Source organism: Phaenicophaeus curvirostris, chromosome 5 (assembly GCF_032191515.1).
Source record: "Phaenicophaeus curvirostris isolate KB17595 chromosome 5, BPBGC_Pcur_1.0, whole genome shotgun sequence".
NCBI classification, from domain to species: domain Eukaryota; kingdom Metazoa; phylum Chordata; class Aves; order Cuculiformes; family Cuculidae; genus Phaenicophaeus; species Phaenicophaeus curvirostris.
The window spans coordinates 2534915-2551667 of NC_091396.1; positions in this window are offsets into that span (position 1 = coordinate 2534915).

Below are 16753 nucleotides of genomic sequence, written 5' to 3' on the forward strand. Positions count from 1 at the left end.
ATAGAATCATAGAATCATAGAATCATAGAATCATAGAATCATAGAATCATAGAACGGTTTGTGTGTGAAGAGATCCTTAAAGGTCACCCAGTCTGTACAACTAAGAGCATCATCTCGATGCTCCTTAAACTGTGTCAGGCGTGGTGTTATGATTTCTTTGCTTGTTGAAGTGCTAGAAGAGGTGGAAGATACTGGCATGATTTCCAATCCACTAGTTTAGAGGTACTGCCTCTCAAGGAGAAATACAGAAAAGGATTATGAAAAATAGTCCAAGCTTGCCTCCTTGTGGTACTGTCCCACCGTTACACCTAGAAATGGACTCTTTTTTTTTTCCTTTTCCTCCCTGTTTGCTGCCAAGACTGGAACAGCTTTGTCCAGAACAGATTATTTAGAGCATCCCTGGTCTTTCAGCACTCAGTTGTGATTTTGGAGACTCTCAATACCAGCCAGCGTTGTTCAGGTAGGACAAAGACAGGATGCAGGTACCTTGTAATACCCAATACTATGATATCTAATATCATAGTATCTAGTATATGCTCTTACAGTGATGTCCTGAGTGCCTAACACAGAAATGTTACCCAAAGAAGTGCAATAACAATATAAAAATAACTTAATAACTTAATAATTTAATAATTTCTCCTGGATTACTACTAATAGCATCTATATTAAGTGTGTTTGAATATTAAAAGGGTGGTGTGATTGCAATAATTAATTTATAGCACACAGTTATGCAGCTGGAACTATCCTGTGGGTAGAAGAACCCAAATCGTCTTCAGCAAGAGAATTGGGTAGTGTTTGAGAGAGCAGGAAGCCAAAAAACATTAAAAATATGGTTGAAATATAAAGACTGAAGGGAAATAAAAAGAATGTAAGAAATATAAAGAAAAGGGCCTAGAAGAAAGCTGAGATGGGGCTCACTATAATGAAGGGCAGGAATAGGACAAGGGGAATGGTTTTAAGCTAAAAGAGGAGAGATTAGGATTAGACAGTAGGAAAAAATTCTTCTCTGTGAGGGTGAGGAGGCCCTGGCCCAGGTTGCCCAGAGAAGTTGTGGCTGAAGTTGTGTTCAGGACCAGGTTGGATGGCTCTGAGTGAGCAGGGACACATTCCACTGGATCAGGTTGCTCAACCCCATCCAACCTGGCCTTGAACTCCTCCAGGTATGGGGCAGCCACCATTTCTCTGGGCAACCTGTGCCTTACCACCCTCACTGGAAAATATTTACCTCTAAGATCTAATCTAAATGTCCCCTCTTTCAGCTGAAAATCGTTCCCCCTCACCCTATCCCTGCATTCCCTGAAAAAGAGCCCCTTCTCAGCTTTCCTGGAGCCCCTTTAAGTACTTGAAGGCCACTATAAAGCCTCTTCAGAGCCTTCTTCAGGCTGAAAAAACCCCAAATCTCTCAGCCTGTCTTGGTAAGGGAGGTGTTCCAGCTCTCAGATTGTCTTTGTGGGCACCTCTGGACTTGCTCCAACAGCTCCGCGCCCTTTCTGCTGAGGGCTCCAGAACTGAAGGCAGGGCTCCATGTGAGGTCTCACCTGAGAAGAGTAGAGGAGGAGAATCCCCTCCCTGGCCCTGCTGGTCCCATTGCTTTGGATGCTGCCCTACACCTAGAGGCAGGTTATGGAGAGAAGGGATGTGGCGTCACAGCCTGGGATCACTTTCGCTTCTCCTTTGCTTGTTCCATGTAATACCCTGTGGAGCACGAGTACTGGTTGGGACTGACTCCAACAGCCTGGGCTAACGAAGCTCGTTCCTTTGCTTCAGTTTGCAGTTCACAAAGCCCTTGTACACCTCCTACAATAGGAAATTGTGTTATGTCCCTGAGAGACTCCCTTTAGTTTCAATTTAATTTAACTATGTTGCTCTTAGCCTTTTTTTTTTCCAGGATGCTGGGAGATCCTGCTGTATAGAAGGTGGTGTTTCAGGATCCAGAGCTCCGAGGTAGAATCCCAGCTGCTGTCAAGCGTTATGCTATTTTCCCTCTGTATTCGGCCCTGGGGAGAGCGCTCCTCGAATCCTGGGGTCAGTGCTGGGCCCCTCCCCACCAGAAGGATGTTGAGGCTCTGGAGTGAGTGCAGAGAAGAGAACGGAGCTGGGGAAGGGGCTGGAGAAGAAGAGGAGCGGCTGAGAGAGCTGGGGGGGTTCAGCCTGGAGAAGAGGAGGCTGAGGGGAGACCTCCTTGCTCTCTGCAACTCCCTGAGAGGAGGTTGTGGAGAGGAGGGAGCTGGGCTCTTCTCCCAAGGGACAGGGGACAGGACGAGAGGGAATGGCCTCAAGCTCCACCAGGGGTGGCTTAGGCTGGACATTAGGAGGAAATTTTTCACAGAAAGGGTGATTGGGCAGTGTCCGAGGCTGCCCAGGGAGGTGGTTGAGTCCCCTTCCCTGGAGGGGTTTAAGGGCCGGGTGGACGAGGTGCTGAGGGACATGGGTTAGTGTTTGATAGGAATGGTTGGACTTGATGATCCGGTGGGTCTCTTCCAACCTGGTGATTCTATGATTCTATGTCCAAAAGATGGCACTTGCAGCACTGGGCCAGCCATCGCAGAGTGGTTTCTGTGTCTGGCAACGCTGCCTCCTTAGGTTTATAATCTGTGAGGGTTCGGTATAATCAACTGGTGGCTGCTCAGGGCTAAGATTAAACAATTAGTACTCCACTTGAATCTTCAGAAGTATCCCCACAGGCGTCGTTGAAGGCCTCTGTTGGTATAACCAAGGATTAGGAGCAACTAAGACAAGTAAATTGCAACCTCAAAAGATGGACAGGAGCCAGTAATGTGCGCTCGAAGCCCAGAAAGCCAAACATGGCCTGGATCGCATCCAAGGAATCACGGCCAGCAGGGCGAGGGAGGGGATTCTGCCCCTCTGCTCCACTCTTGTGAGACCTCACCTGGAACCCTGCGTTCAGCTCTGGAGTTCTCAGCACAGGGAGGGCGTGGAGCTGCTGGAATGGGTCCAGAGGAGGCCACGGGGACGATGCGAGGGCTGGAGCACGTCCCGTATGACACCAGTCTGAGAGCGTTGGGGTTGTTCAGCCTGGAGAAGAGAAGGCTCCAAGGAGACCTTATAAGCAGCTTCCAGGAGTGAATGGGGCTCTAGGAAGGATGAGGAGGGGCTTTTTAGCAAGGCCTGTTGACAGGACAAGGAGTGATGGTTTTAAACTAAGAGGGGCTATTGAAACCTGATATAAGAAATTTTTTTAGAGTGAAGGTGGGAAAACACTGGCACAGGTTGCCCAGGGTTGTAGTGGATGCTCCATCCCTGGAAACACTCAATGTCACATCGGATGAGGTTCTGAGCAACCTGAATTTGTTAAAGATGTCCCTGTACCTGCAGGGAGTTTGGAACTGGATAACCCATAATCCCTTCCAACCAGAAGCATTCTCTGATTCTAGGATATACAAAAAATTCATCATGCTGGGCTTGCACAAAACTCTCAGGAAATGTGTTTTTAAAAGACAATCCATTTCCTCCCAAGGTAAATCATGATCCATCTATAGAAAATACCATACTGGAACCTCGTGTCTGTCAACACAGAAAAAAAAGCATTCTATGTAGCTAACCTGTGTAATTCACAAATATAAATAAATAACTTGTGTCTGTGCCTCAATGAGCTCATTTCAGACAGGATCCTTCTGTCTCCATATGGCAGCTATCCAGGGAATCTCAGGGCAGCCTCATCTAGTGGGAGGTGTCCCTGCCCCTGGCACGGGGGTTGGAACTGGATGATTCTTAAGGTCCCTTCCAACCCAAACTATTCTATGATTCTGTAACTGGGAAATGGGATACTTCAGATGCACAGGAAAATTCACCATTCAGCCCACATTAGTCGCCTGGTCTTTATTCTCATCAGGTATTTATTATAATTCTCCCAGCTCCTTTTGAGGCTGGCAATAGTTTTCCCTATCTCAGTAACTGCTTTGCCTGCCTCAGTTGTCACATTTCTTTATCTCTTAGGGGTGCATTTTATTTTTTTTTTTTGCTTTAAACTATATACACTCTGAATAAACCCCTACAAACAGTTTCTCTTTGTTGTTCTTCGCTGACTTGTAATTTGTAAAAGCCAAAGTAAGAATCAGCAAGGAATAGTTAGTCATAGAATCATAGACTAGTTTGGGTTGGAAGGGACCTTAAATCCCAACCAGTTCCAACCCCCCTGCCTTGGAGGGGACACCTCCCACTGGATCAGGGGCTCCAAGCACCATCCAACTTGGCCTTGGACACCTCCAGGGATGGGGCAGCCACGACTTCCCTGGGCAGCCTGTGGTTTTGCCAGTTCTCCTTCAATAATCTGGGTCAGCTGTGAATGAAGAGCGTAAAATAATCTTCTAACAAAATAAGCAAGCATGAAGTAATCTGGTAAGCATAAATAATAAGTGACAATGGGTTCTTAGGCTTTGAGCAACTGAGAATCTAGTAAATAAACAGATTTGTGACCTAACTGCTGTGACAACATCAGAAAATGCAAATACCGTGCAGCTGTTCCATGGATGCTATGCAAGGATTGTGCAAGCAAATATGAAAGTATTTGTTGTAACTTATGAATATTTTTTTCTAATGACTGTTTGAGACCTGTCAAACTTTCCATCCCATGTTCCTTACGCTAAGCATAAGCTGTGCATAGAATAGCTTACATTTAAGGTTTATCATAAGGGCCCTGGCAGCACATCCGTGAAATAAAACTTGAACATAAGAGGTGTTCAATTACACTTCCAGATTAAATGAATTATTTTAACCTCATAGATTCTTTAAACATTGATTTTGGAGATGACAATTCAAGTCAATTGATGACAATTGGAGATGACAATTAAAAGTTCTGTTTGAAAGAAAGGAAACTTCATCAATAGGTCAGTTGGACACAGAAAACTTTGAGCTTATCTGAACAATGTGCAACTGCCTGGTTTGTCTCTGAGGGTGAGCAATAAGCTATGACCATTTCCTGCACTTGGATGAAGTTGTTCCTAATAAAAGAATAAAAGAAATAAAAGAGGTACGACAATGGAGCATTCACTTAAATACACTCAACTACTTAACAACACTTGTATTGATTTATTGAATTATATTATCTGGTTTTTGCATGTTGGACCATTAGACTGGTCCTGTAAAGGAGTTATATAGAACAGAGATGATCTTAAAAGAAAAGATGAGTTGTGATGAAATATAGATCCAACCACTTCAGGTGAAATAAGGCAATTAGGTAACCTGGGCATAAGTTGTGCAAGGAACCGGTCTGGTTACAAAATATAGATCCTCCCTTCTAATCTTGATAATGATTCCTGACAGAATGAGTTATATGGCCCTGCTTCGCTCCCCCTCCTTTCCCTCAAATATAAGGGACTAGATTGCTCTCACAGAGCGAGTGGGTGCCTAGGGTTTTGTAAGACAATTCTGAGCATGCAATGCACCAGTTCTCGGTTGAGATTGGCTGAATAACTTGTCTGTGATTTTATTATTCTGCCTCCTTTGAGGAGAATAAAGGAGAATAATGCAGACTCACCACTAAAGGTGAGGGATGATGAACGCGCATTGGTAATTGTAAGAGAGTAATTCTGCAAAAGGTTAATTGTTTGATTTTCCATTTTATAGAATCATAGAATAGTTTGGCTTGGAAGAATGAACATTACTTTCAGTATAAATTTTGAGATAATTTGACCCCATTATTTAGTGACAAGACCTGTTTATTTTTAACCATGTAGTGAACAGAGCTCCCCAGTATTGGAAGCTTCTCTCTATGGTCGTGCAGATACAGAAAGTTCTCCATGTCACCTCTTTGTCTCTACAAGGATGATGTAAACATCTCAGATGCAATGAAAAAATTCCTTCACTTCACTTTAGCTGCCTAAAAATGCATAATCTAAATGATTTATTTATTCTTTCTCTACAATCATTTGAGAAAATGGACAGTGAGATTACATCTAGAAGTGATTATCTTGCTTCACTGACAAGAGAACCTAGACACTAGCTTGGACCAGATGCTTAACATCATAAAGCTAAACAAGGTGAATTCTATTTAATGAGTCCTTTAATGTTAGGGCTGATAACACACTTTCTCTAAGCATTCATTGCTGGAGGCAGCACAAGTTTAAGATTTGAAGAAAACCGAAGCGCTTGAGATCTACTCAAATTTTCTTTGTGTTCCTTGCCTTTGTTATCAACAATGACCAACTTACCTCTTCATCTTCTCTCTCATAAATGAAGTAACAGAGCTCTTAAGGAACTGTACTTTCAGCTCTTATCAGCCCTTTTTCTCTTTTTTTTTTTTTTTGAACAATTGAAAGAAACTTCAGGAAAAGTCTGAAGAAGCAATTGAAATATTTGTTGGATCTGTTAGAGCAAGTCCAGAGGAGGGCCATGAAGATGATCTGAGGGCTGGAGCACCTCCCGTCTGAAAACAAGCTGAGAGACTTGAGGTTGTTCAGCCTGGAGAAGGCTCCAGGGAGACCTTAGAGCAGCTTCCAGTACTTAAAGGGGGCTACAGGAAAGCTGGGGAGGGGCTCTTTCTCAGGGACTGCAGGGATAGGATTAAGGAGAATGGGTTTAATCTGAAAGAGGGGAGATTGAGATGAGATATTAGGAAGAAATGTTTTGCTGTGAAGGTGGGGAGGCACTGGGACAAGTTGCCCAGAGAAGTTGTGGCTGCCCCATCCCTGGAGGTGTCCAAGACCAGGTTGGATGGGGCTTGGAGCTCCTGATCCAGTGGGAGGTGTCCCTGCCCATGGCGAGGGGTTTGGAATTGGATGGACTTTAAGGTCTCTTCCGACTCAAACCATTCTGCGATTGTATGAAATTTTCATGTGACATTTCCAGTATTTTTCTCCAAATGAAAAATCAAGAACCAATATAACAGTAATTTATAGATTTATACATATATACAATTTTTTAGAACAAGGTGATTTTCACATGTTTTTGTAGGAGGCTGGTAGGTGCAAAGAAACACTAGATTTGCTCTCACTAACATAGAGCTTAAAGAGAGGAAGCACCTTTCATGAGATCTAGTGAAAGAAGCACGTTATGTCCATCTTGTTATAGAATTGACTTCCCAAGAAGATGATTTATACTGTTGTGCAAGGTGTTTTCAGCTACTATTTGAAGTGACTTGTCTGTACCTGCTGACATTCCTCAGATGGGAAGACTGGGTGGATCTTTGTCTTATACAAATTGTAATAACCAGTTTTCTCCAAATGTTAATGCAGACAAAGCTTTCTACAAAAGATACCTGTGAGACTACGCAGAGCGTGGACACGGTCTATAAACTCCATGTGCAGGAAGTCATTACTGTTGCTTCACCTCTTGAAATCCACAGTTCCTGTCCTGTATAGGAAAAAGAGAGGATGCACTGGCATCTACGTGAAGAATACCCTTCTCTTTGTCTTTCTTTCCAAGGAATACGTGTAGTCACTGTGGACGCTGTCACAAGTTTATCTCAAGATTTTCTTTAAGGACGTGAGGGATTTCAGGTTTTCTCTGCACTTCCCCATCCTTGCCACTGGTGTGATTGCAGCATAATTACTACCCATACAAAGTTGGCTCATGTTGACGATGAGCCAGCAATATGCCCTCATGGCCAAGAAGGCCAAGAAAAGCGTAGCAAGTAGGTCAAGGGAGGTTCTCCTCCCTCTCTACTCTGCCCTAGTGAGACCCCATCTGGAGTATTGTGTCCAGTTCTGTGTTCCCCAGCTCAAGAAAAATAAGGAATTGCCAGAGAGAGTCTAGCGGAGGCTACAGAGATGATGTGCGGGCTGGAGCATCTCTCTTAGGAGGAGAGGCAGAGATACCTGGGTCTGTTTAGCCTGGAAAAGAGAAGATTGAGAGGGGACCTTACCAACGCTGATAAATATCTAAGCGGCTTGAGTCGAGAGGATGGGGCTGGACTCATCTCTGTGGTGTCCAGTGACAGGACAATGGGCAACAGGCACAAACTGGAGCATGGGAAGTTCCACCTGAACATGAGGAAAAACTTTTTTATTATGAGGGTGACAGAGCTGGAACAGGCTGCCCAGGGAGGTTGGGGAATTTCCCTATCTGGAGATATTTAAAACCTGCATGGATGCATTCCTGTGCTGTAGGGCCCCTTCCAAACCCCACCATCCTGGGATTCTCTGAAACCTCTGTGGTGACTTTTCATCACCAGTGAGAGCTATGTGTCGCTTTCTATTCCATATTGCTTGAGATTGCTTTTGTTCCGTTCCTTTCATAATTCCAAAGTCTTCTGCTGCTCTTGCTAGAACATATTTAGACTTGCTAGGCTGTTCCTTCAGCCTTTTCCCAATACTGTCTTCATCAGAGCACCACTTCCTGAAGGTTAAGAAAGAAAGTAGTTATGGTTGTGACACATTTCTGAAAAACAACGACCAAGAAATCAGGAAGCATGCAATAATAATCTCTCTCGCCCTCAAAGATTGACAGTGTTAAGTCAAAATCAGTTGAGGATAATCCAGGTATGCCAACTTGTAAAGCAGTTAATGAACTGGATGTAGAGAGATTAGTTTAGCAATAGTTCTGATAAAGGAACATCTGGAAGAGCCAACACTTTCCATGGGATTTCAGCCTCCCCCTGACCCTTTTGAGTACAGAGGACAGCGCTACATGTACCTTTTCAAATACTCAGCCATAATTCATACCCATACTGGTTTACACAGAATCGTAGAATTATTAAGGTTGGAAAAGACCTCTAAGATGATCAGGCGGAGAGAGTTGGGGTTGTTGAGGGTGGAGAAGAGATAGCTCCAAGGAGACCTTCTAGCGACCTTCCAGTACCTGAAGGGGCTACAGGAAAGCTGGGGAGGGACTTTTTACAAGGCATGTAAACAGTTGGGTTAAAAGGGACCTTTACATGTGCTCAGATGATGGGGGATGTCTTTGAACTGGAAGGGGGTAGATTTATATTAGAAATAAGGAGGAATTTCTTCACAAAGCCAGTGGAGAAGCACTGGAACAGGTTGCCCGGGGAAGTGGTGGCTGCCCCATCCCTGGAGGTGTTCAAAGCCAGGTTGGATGGGCCTTGGACAGCCTGATCCAGTGGGAGGTGTCCCTACACATGGCAGGGGGTTAGAACTGGATGATCTTTAAGGTCCCTTCCAACCCAAACTATTCTATGATTCCACATTCAACTGTCAGCCCAACATCATTGTGCCTATAAACCATGTCCTGAAGTGCCATGTCTACACATTTTTTTAACACCTCTAGGGAAGAGGACTCCACCACTTCCCTGCGCAGCCTGTTCCTATGCTAGATTACATCAAGTAGCAGAAAACAGTGATCCTCTTGCTCTGGAAACTACTTGGAGTAAAGTAGTTTTTGTTTGGTTTTGGTAATTGATGGTAGCGAGGTGAAAGTGTAGTGCCAGAATCCTGCCTAGGAGACTAAAATGATCCAAATTTTGAGAAACTAGTAATCTCTATGAGGTACGTTATGGCCACATAAAATGGAATCACCTACTCAAAGCAAACATCTGATTGCACTGGCCAGGGATAGTCTAACTCTTAGCACAGGCAGTTAATTAACATTAGACACTCAAAGTTACGTATGGTAAGTTTAGACTTAAATATTTTGCCTTGAAGGGAAAATACAGACAAATTCTGCTCACTGCAATTCTAAAATAAAGTAAAAACATCTGTGTACGCAAAGAGAGAGGGAGGAAAAAAGGGACTGGTAGATTAGGACATCATTCAGTCAATGTAAAGGTCTGGGTATAAGATTAACTCCGTTCTCAATTCTTCCCATGACTGAGTTTGAAATACTTTTAACTGTACCCTGATTTTGAGGTGTTTAGGTTGGTAGAACGCTGGCTCTTTAAATGGGACAGGATAACACAAGGAAAAGTTATGTAAACTGGTGGAGCTTTCCTCTGGTGAAATTCCTACTTGCAGTTCTAATAAGAGAGTGATGCTTCCTGTGGGAGTAAATGATTACGAACTTAATTTTATAGGTAGGTTTTATTAGAGGCGGTATGTGATTCTTTATAAAGTCTTCCCCCTCTTTCTTCTGTTCTAGGAGCAAGGTAATTGCCCTCGTGTGTCATAAAGTTCATAAGTTCCCCATCAAAACGCAGCAACCTTAAGCATAAGAGTACAAAGGTCTCCACAACTTTTGTACCCAGCATCTTTCTCAGCTTATCTTCCATTTATCCTGTTGACAGTAAGAGAAGTTATTCCATGTGAACACATCCTGGGAAGTAGAGTGATGAGTAAATGCCTGTTTTCTTTGCTGTATTTCTTGAGTTAGAGAGATTCTTAAAAAATTAAGTCAATTTGAGTACTGAATGAGCTATTCTTCCCCACTTGCAACATGGGGTAGTAGTTCCCACCAACTACTGTGCCACAAAGAACGTACAGTCTTTGTATATAGAATCATAGAATAGTTTGGGTTGGAAAGGACCTTAAAGATCATGTCGTTCCACCTCCTGCCTTGGGCAGGGACACCTCCCACTAGACCAGGCTGCTCAAGCCCCATCCAACCTGGCCTTGAACACCTCCAGAGATGGGGCATACTTTGTTTTTCTCTTCCCTATTCTCGTGACATAGAATTCATAGCTTGGCTCAAATGACTTTCAAACACATTTTGAGTTTCCGTGGCTCTGCGAAGCTTTTCCTTCACCTTGACATTCTTGCCTGCCTTGTTCAGACACGCAGAGACACATACTCCGTGCCTCTTCTGTGCTGAATTTGTGACAGAGAACTTGTGGTCTGATTTAGATCGAAGTATGATCATCTTCTGCTTTGAAAAGCGATTTGGAATGAAATGAATAGGAACAACGCAAGGTTTCTTAAAAGTTTCACTTGTTAAAAGTGAGGAAAAGCTGGTGGGAGAACGTTTCTATATGCTTCCAGAATTTCTTCAAGGGGTTAAGGCAGCCACCCTACGATTGTGGGTGCAGTTATCAGCAAAACAGGCCATAATCAGCTGTCCTAGCCAAAAAGGGTGTAACACGGTATGACAGGAAAAAAGATTTTATCGGTCATTCTATTCAGCAAGTCTGTGCTGCAAATGTTGAGTCATACACTGCTGCTTTTGAGGGGGCAATAGATAAGATTTGTTGTTATGAAAGGAGACATTACATCACATGAAGATGCAAGGATACCATTCTGTCAGCGATGGGGACAGACTTTTTAGCAAGGCCTGTTGTGACAGGACAAGGCAAACGGTTTTAAGCTAAGAGAGGGAAGATTTAAAGTGGATATAAGGAAGGCATTTTTTATGCTGAGGGTGGTGAAACACCTTCAGGTGAAACACCTTCAGGCTGCCCAGGGAGGGGGTTGAGTCCCCTTCCCTGGAGGGGTTTAAGGCACGGGTGGATGAGGTGCTGAGGGACATGGGTTAGTGATTGATAGGAATGGTTGGACTTGATGATCCGGTGGGTCTCTTCCAACCTGGTTATTCTACGATTCTACGATTCTATGAACACTGGCACAGGTTGCCCAGGGAGGCAGTGGAGGCCCCAGCCCTGGAAATATTCAAGGCTGGATGAGGCTCTAAGCAACCTGATCTGGTTAAAGATGTCCCTGCTCCTGCAGGGGGCTTGGACTGGGTGACCTCTAAATGTCCCTTCCATCCCAAAGCATTCGATGATTCTGTGCCACCCTTTCACTTGTGCAGTACAACCCTACAGCTGTGTTTCAGCATAGGTATCTCTGCAAACACAGCAGCCATAGCACAACTCCTTCCGTGACCATCATGAGTGGTGAGCAGCACCAAGTTCCAAATCCTGAGCATAAGAAATCTTTCAGTCACAATACAGCGAGTTTTTCCCCCTGAACTTCCCACTTTTCTTTGTTTCTTTACTGACCTCCATGGGGTTATGTATTTAATCTTCCAGAAATGTCTGTGGAGGACCACAAAGACCTTTGCTGTGTCAATATCAAGACGACCTCTCAACACAATTCTACTTAATTAGTGGAACACTAATTAGTGGAACACTAATTAAGAGGTGCTGGAGCACCTCTTCTTCGAGGATAGGCTGAGAGAGTTGGCGTTCTTCAGCCTAGAGAAGAGAAGGCTCTGGGGAGACCTTAGAGCAGCTACCAGTACTGAAAGGGGCTCCAGGAAATCCAGGGAGGGGCTTTTTATCAGGGAGTGCAGGGGTAAGATGAAGGGAAATGGTTTTAAACTAAGGGAGAGTAGATTTAGGCTGGACATGAGGAAGAAATGTTTTAAAAGGAGAGTGGTGAAACACTGGAACAGGTTCCCCAGGGAGGTGGTGGATGCCCCACCCCTGGAAACATTCACAGTGAGGTTGGACGGGGCTTTGAGTGAGTTAAAGATGTCCCTGCTTCTGTAGCAGGGTTGAGCTAGGAGACCTATAAAAGTTCCTTTCAACAAAAAAACATTCTATGATTCTATAAATAACGGGAAACACCTGGAGGGAATGTAGTCAGCATCAGCTCTGTCCTACATCAGCTGCTCTACTGAAACACTCTTTATCAGAGCCTTGCCCAGCTGCATCTTTCCTAGACCAGCATTCAGGACCATGAATAAAGTGCAGTGGAGAATATCTAACAATTTACTCAAGGTCCTCACCAGCAGTGTTACTGCTCCAACGATGTGACCCTGCTGTGCGGCTCTAGAGAAAGCATTTGTGTTAAGGTGCGTGCCACTGGTCATCTCTTCAATAAAACATGATCTTGAATTCTTTGCAGAAAATGGAGAGTTTGTGGTCATAAGTAGTTCTAGGAATCAACAACAATTGCAATGCTTTGAACTGGAGAGGAATACGGATCAGCATGCTCTGATTTATTTTTTACGTAATCCATCTCAAGGATTCTTGCAGTGCTCCTGTTAACAACATCCATGAAAGCTGTGAAGAATTTCAGAGATGCTCTCTTACACTTTTACATGAGCCCATTGCTATTCACATTTATCAACTTGACCAAGGAAAATGATGGGGCATTTAGCATTTGTCTGGGCAACCAGTTCCACTGTGTCTCCACTCTTATAGTTTAAAAATTCTCTTTTGCTCAATATAAATCCATTTATTTTTAGTTTAAAACTGTTGTTCCTTGTCCTGTCGCCACAGGTGTTGGTAAAATGTCTCACTGCATCTTTCTTACAAGCCCCCTTTATGTATTGAAAGGCTATGGACAACATCCTGGTGCTCTTGCTGACAGATCCCAACCTTGGGTTCATAACACAGTGAAATGGATTCAGCAGAGGAGCAGAAAGACTAAAGCACATTTTGGGTGTAAGCATCTAGCATGAAGCTGTACAGGTGCATTAGGAGACCCCAAAATCCTTTCAGACCCGTGGAAAGGACAATATTTCATCCACAGCACCAGTGTGGCCAATCAGTACCACATCCAAAGTCCTCACTAAAACATTAGGACCTTTCCAAGTCCCTGCCATGGCAATCTTCCCTGCTTGCCACTGTAAACTCCAAGATGATGATCCTACTTCTCATTCCTCTAACGTCTTGCACCACACAAGCAAAAAAGGATCAGAAAAGAAAAAGAACAGGAGTCACAGGTTGCAAGTAATTATTTATGGATCCAACTTGCATTCTCCTCCTACATGTTGCATTTTCCAGAAATCATGCTTTATTTTGCTAATTTATATTTTGTTCTTGCTTACTGAGCTTAATCAGCACTTCTGTTCGGGTTTGTGTGTGTGTGTGTGCGGTTTCCAGAGGTCCCTCGTTATGGAGATTTTGGGGTTGGCTGCTCTGATGACATCCTCCAGCCACCTGTGTTGTTGAAACTCATAGCATCATCCATTACTGAAATTGTTCCTGCTGCCCACACAGCTGTAGTGGAGGAGGAACCCACTATAAATATTTCACTGGCCTGCAGTAAAAAGGAAACAGCCTAAGCAACCCACTGAATTGTTTTTCTACTATAGGCAGGGACATCTCCCATTTGATCAGGGGCTCCAAGCTCCATCCAACCTGGCCTTGGACACCTCCAGGGATGGGGCAGCCACCCCTGCTCTGGGCAACCTGGGGCAGGGCCTCCTCACCCTCACCAGAAAACATTTCTGCTTAATGCCTCATCTACATCTCCCCTCCTTCTGCTTAAAACAGTTCCCCCTCATCCTATCCCTGCGTTCCCTGATCAAGAGAACAACATCACAGCGGAGACTTGTCGTACTGGAAATGCCTAATGGGGGTTCCAGTTAAAGATTGACTAGCTGGCAATTTGATGTAATAGCTGTGGTTCAGAATAATGAACTCCTTGTTACCAAATTAATTGCTCCATTGTAAACACTGGCTGATAAAATTGCAATTATCATTATCATCAGCACTTCTATTAAAGTGATGCCTACAAGCTGATACAACTGTACTGCCACAAGTGCCGCACAACCCATGTAACACAGATTCGTCTCTGAACAGGTTTTGTGGCTCATTCACAAGTAATTAAAGCTTCAGTTATCCAAAGGTTTGACCTACATCCATGAAGGTTTGACATATATCCATACATTCATAGCCTGGCTACCAGTTTAGGTGACTGAGGGCAATTCTTAAAAGCAAAACTCCAGCTGAGCTGTTGTGTATCTCCCCAAATCATCAGGTTCTCCATGCTGTGTGATACCTCTCCACAAAGTTTTCCAAACACCACTTTCTGAATCATGTACAGAAGAAGTTTTGGGGTGGTTTTAGCCTCCCCTTTAGCAGCCTGAGGGCACACACATGTCCGTCCCCACCCCCCCCAGTCAAGCAGCTTACTGGGGGCAGCCAAGTGGCTGAGTGCTTAGGGTACTAAAAATCTTGGGGGAGAAAAACCCCTTTTCCCTGCCTATTTTACTGATCCAGAGGCAGCTGCAGCTTTACATCAAAGATGGCAGGAAAAGAAGGTTGTTTTATCTTTTACTCAGCAACTTCTGAATCACTGAAAACTGAAATACCAAGGGCTTTGGAACTTATTCCTCTTGTAATTGCTTGATTGCCCTGAGGATCCTCAGAAAGGTGGAGAACAAGATGAAATGAATCTCTTGGTGATGCTGAAGCTACTTAACTTCGTGGAGGATATCAGGGTCAGAAAAAGCAGCCAAGGAGGGATGAACGTAGGACAAGGGAGGCTGAAGTCTTCCTCTGAATATTCAGTGTTGAGTTTTCAGTGTAGGAGGGGAGCTAAAAGGAACAAGTTTTGCTGTACTCCCAAAGGTGTGGAGTGGTGCCCTGGAGATGGCTTATCTCAAACATGATGAAAACAGTCTATTAAAACGCAGCAAACATGAGCCTAAGGGATGGCAAAGCCCAGGGAGGAGAAGGAAAAGATGTCTTCAAACTGCCTACTCTGATGGGAGAGAAACAAAGAAACAGATTGATGGCAATGACTATTCAACTTCTTTTTAAGGCTTCTTATTTCATTGTGAGCTGGGCTGAGAAATCAGTCTTTTCACACATTCTTATAAAGAGAGAGAATTATAAACACTATTTAAACATCTTATCCATGATAACTATATGAGATTTCTCCTGGTTCTTTGGATCAGCATTTCTAGCTTGAAACATAGACTGCGGAATTATTATCAAGTGAGAACTTCACTGGCCCAAGCAGCCTTAAAAGCAAAGGGGTACTGAGGGAAAAAAAAGAAGCAAGTAGATGTGGGAGAAATATTACAAGCGTATAGGAACTGATTTAAATTAAATGCTGTGAACCATTAAGAGCAAATTAACTTCAGCTCTGATCACATGCTTTGAGTCACATCCTAATTGTGTGCTTCTCCATCTGGGTAGATGACAAGTGTGTTTATATGGAATAAAGAAATTTATTCATTCATGGTTTTGTATTTTCAAGGCTGTATGGTCTGTTTTGAAAAGAGAAACCTATGTGAATGCCGTGTCTGCTTTAGGAAGGTAGGAAAAGCTGAGTTGAGTTGCAATGCATACTACTTTCCTGGAGTTCTCAATTCAATAGGTTATCTAATAAATTTGCAAACAGCAAGGGGATAGGAAGAAAAAGCAATTTCACGACCTACCATCAGAACATGGTATAACATTTGTGCCACCCCAAGCTTACCCAGTAACAGAAGAAGAAGATTCTTCCTGTGGAAACCTCCCCCTCCTTGTTCTGTTCTTGCTGTGAATGCTGCAGAACTGGAAATACAGAAATAAGAGGTTTCATCAGGTTCTAAATATAATACTGAGTTCTTAGGAAATGGGCATTTTGTTTTAATCAGGCATAAGAATGTGCCTAACTCATGTTTCTTCCAGAAGGGTCCATGGACTGTAACATCTAGGCTAGAAAACACTGAGGTTAGAAAAGACCTCAAGGATCATCAAGACCAACCATCAGCCCAACACCTACTAAACCATGTCCCAAAGTACCATGGCCACAGGCTTTTTGAACCCCTCCAGGGATGGTGACTCCACCACTTCCCTGGGCAGCCTCTTCCCAATGTTTCACCTCACTTTTAGCAAAGATTTTTTAACAAGTATCCAATCTAAACCTCCCCTTGGTGCAACCTGAAGACATTTCCTCTCATCCTGTGACTTGTTACTTAGGAGAAGAGCCCAGCATCCACCTCGCTACAACCTCCTTTCAGGCAGTTGTAGAGGGTGATGAGTTCTCCCGTCAGCCTCCTCTTCTCCAGGCTAAACGATCCCAACTAGGCTGTGGGGTGATGGTATTTTTCTGGCTAATAACAGGTTAATCAAAGGCATATCTTAAGTCAAGTTTTCCCTGACTGCCAGAGCTCAGAAAGCTGCTCTTGGGGACAGAATGAGCTCTCTGAGAAAAACCCTAAGCGGCCAGACACCCTTTAGTGTAATTACTGCTGCTTTGCCTGCTTGGATCCCACTGCAGCTGTGGCAGCAAAGGACTCA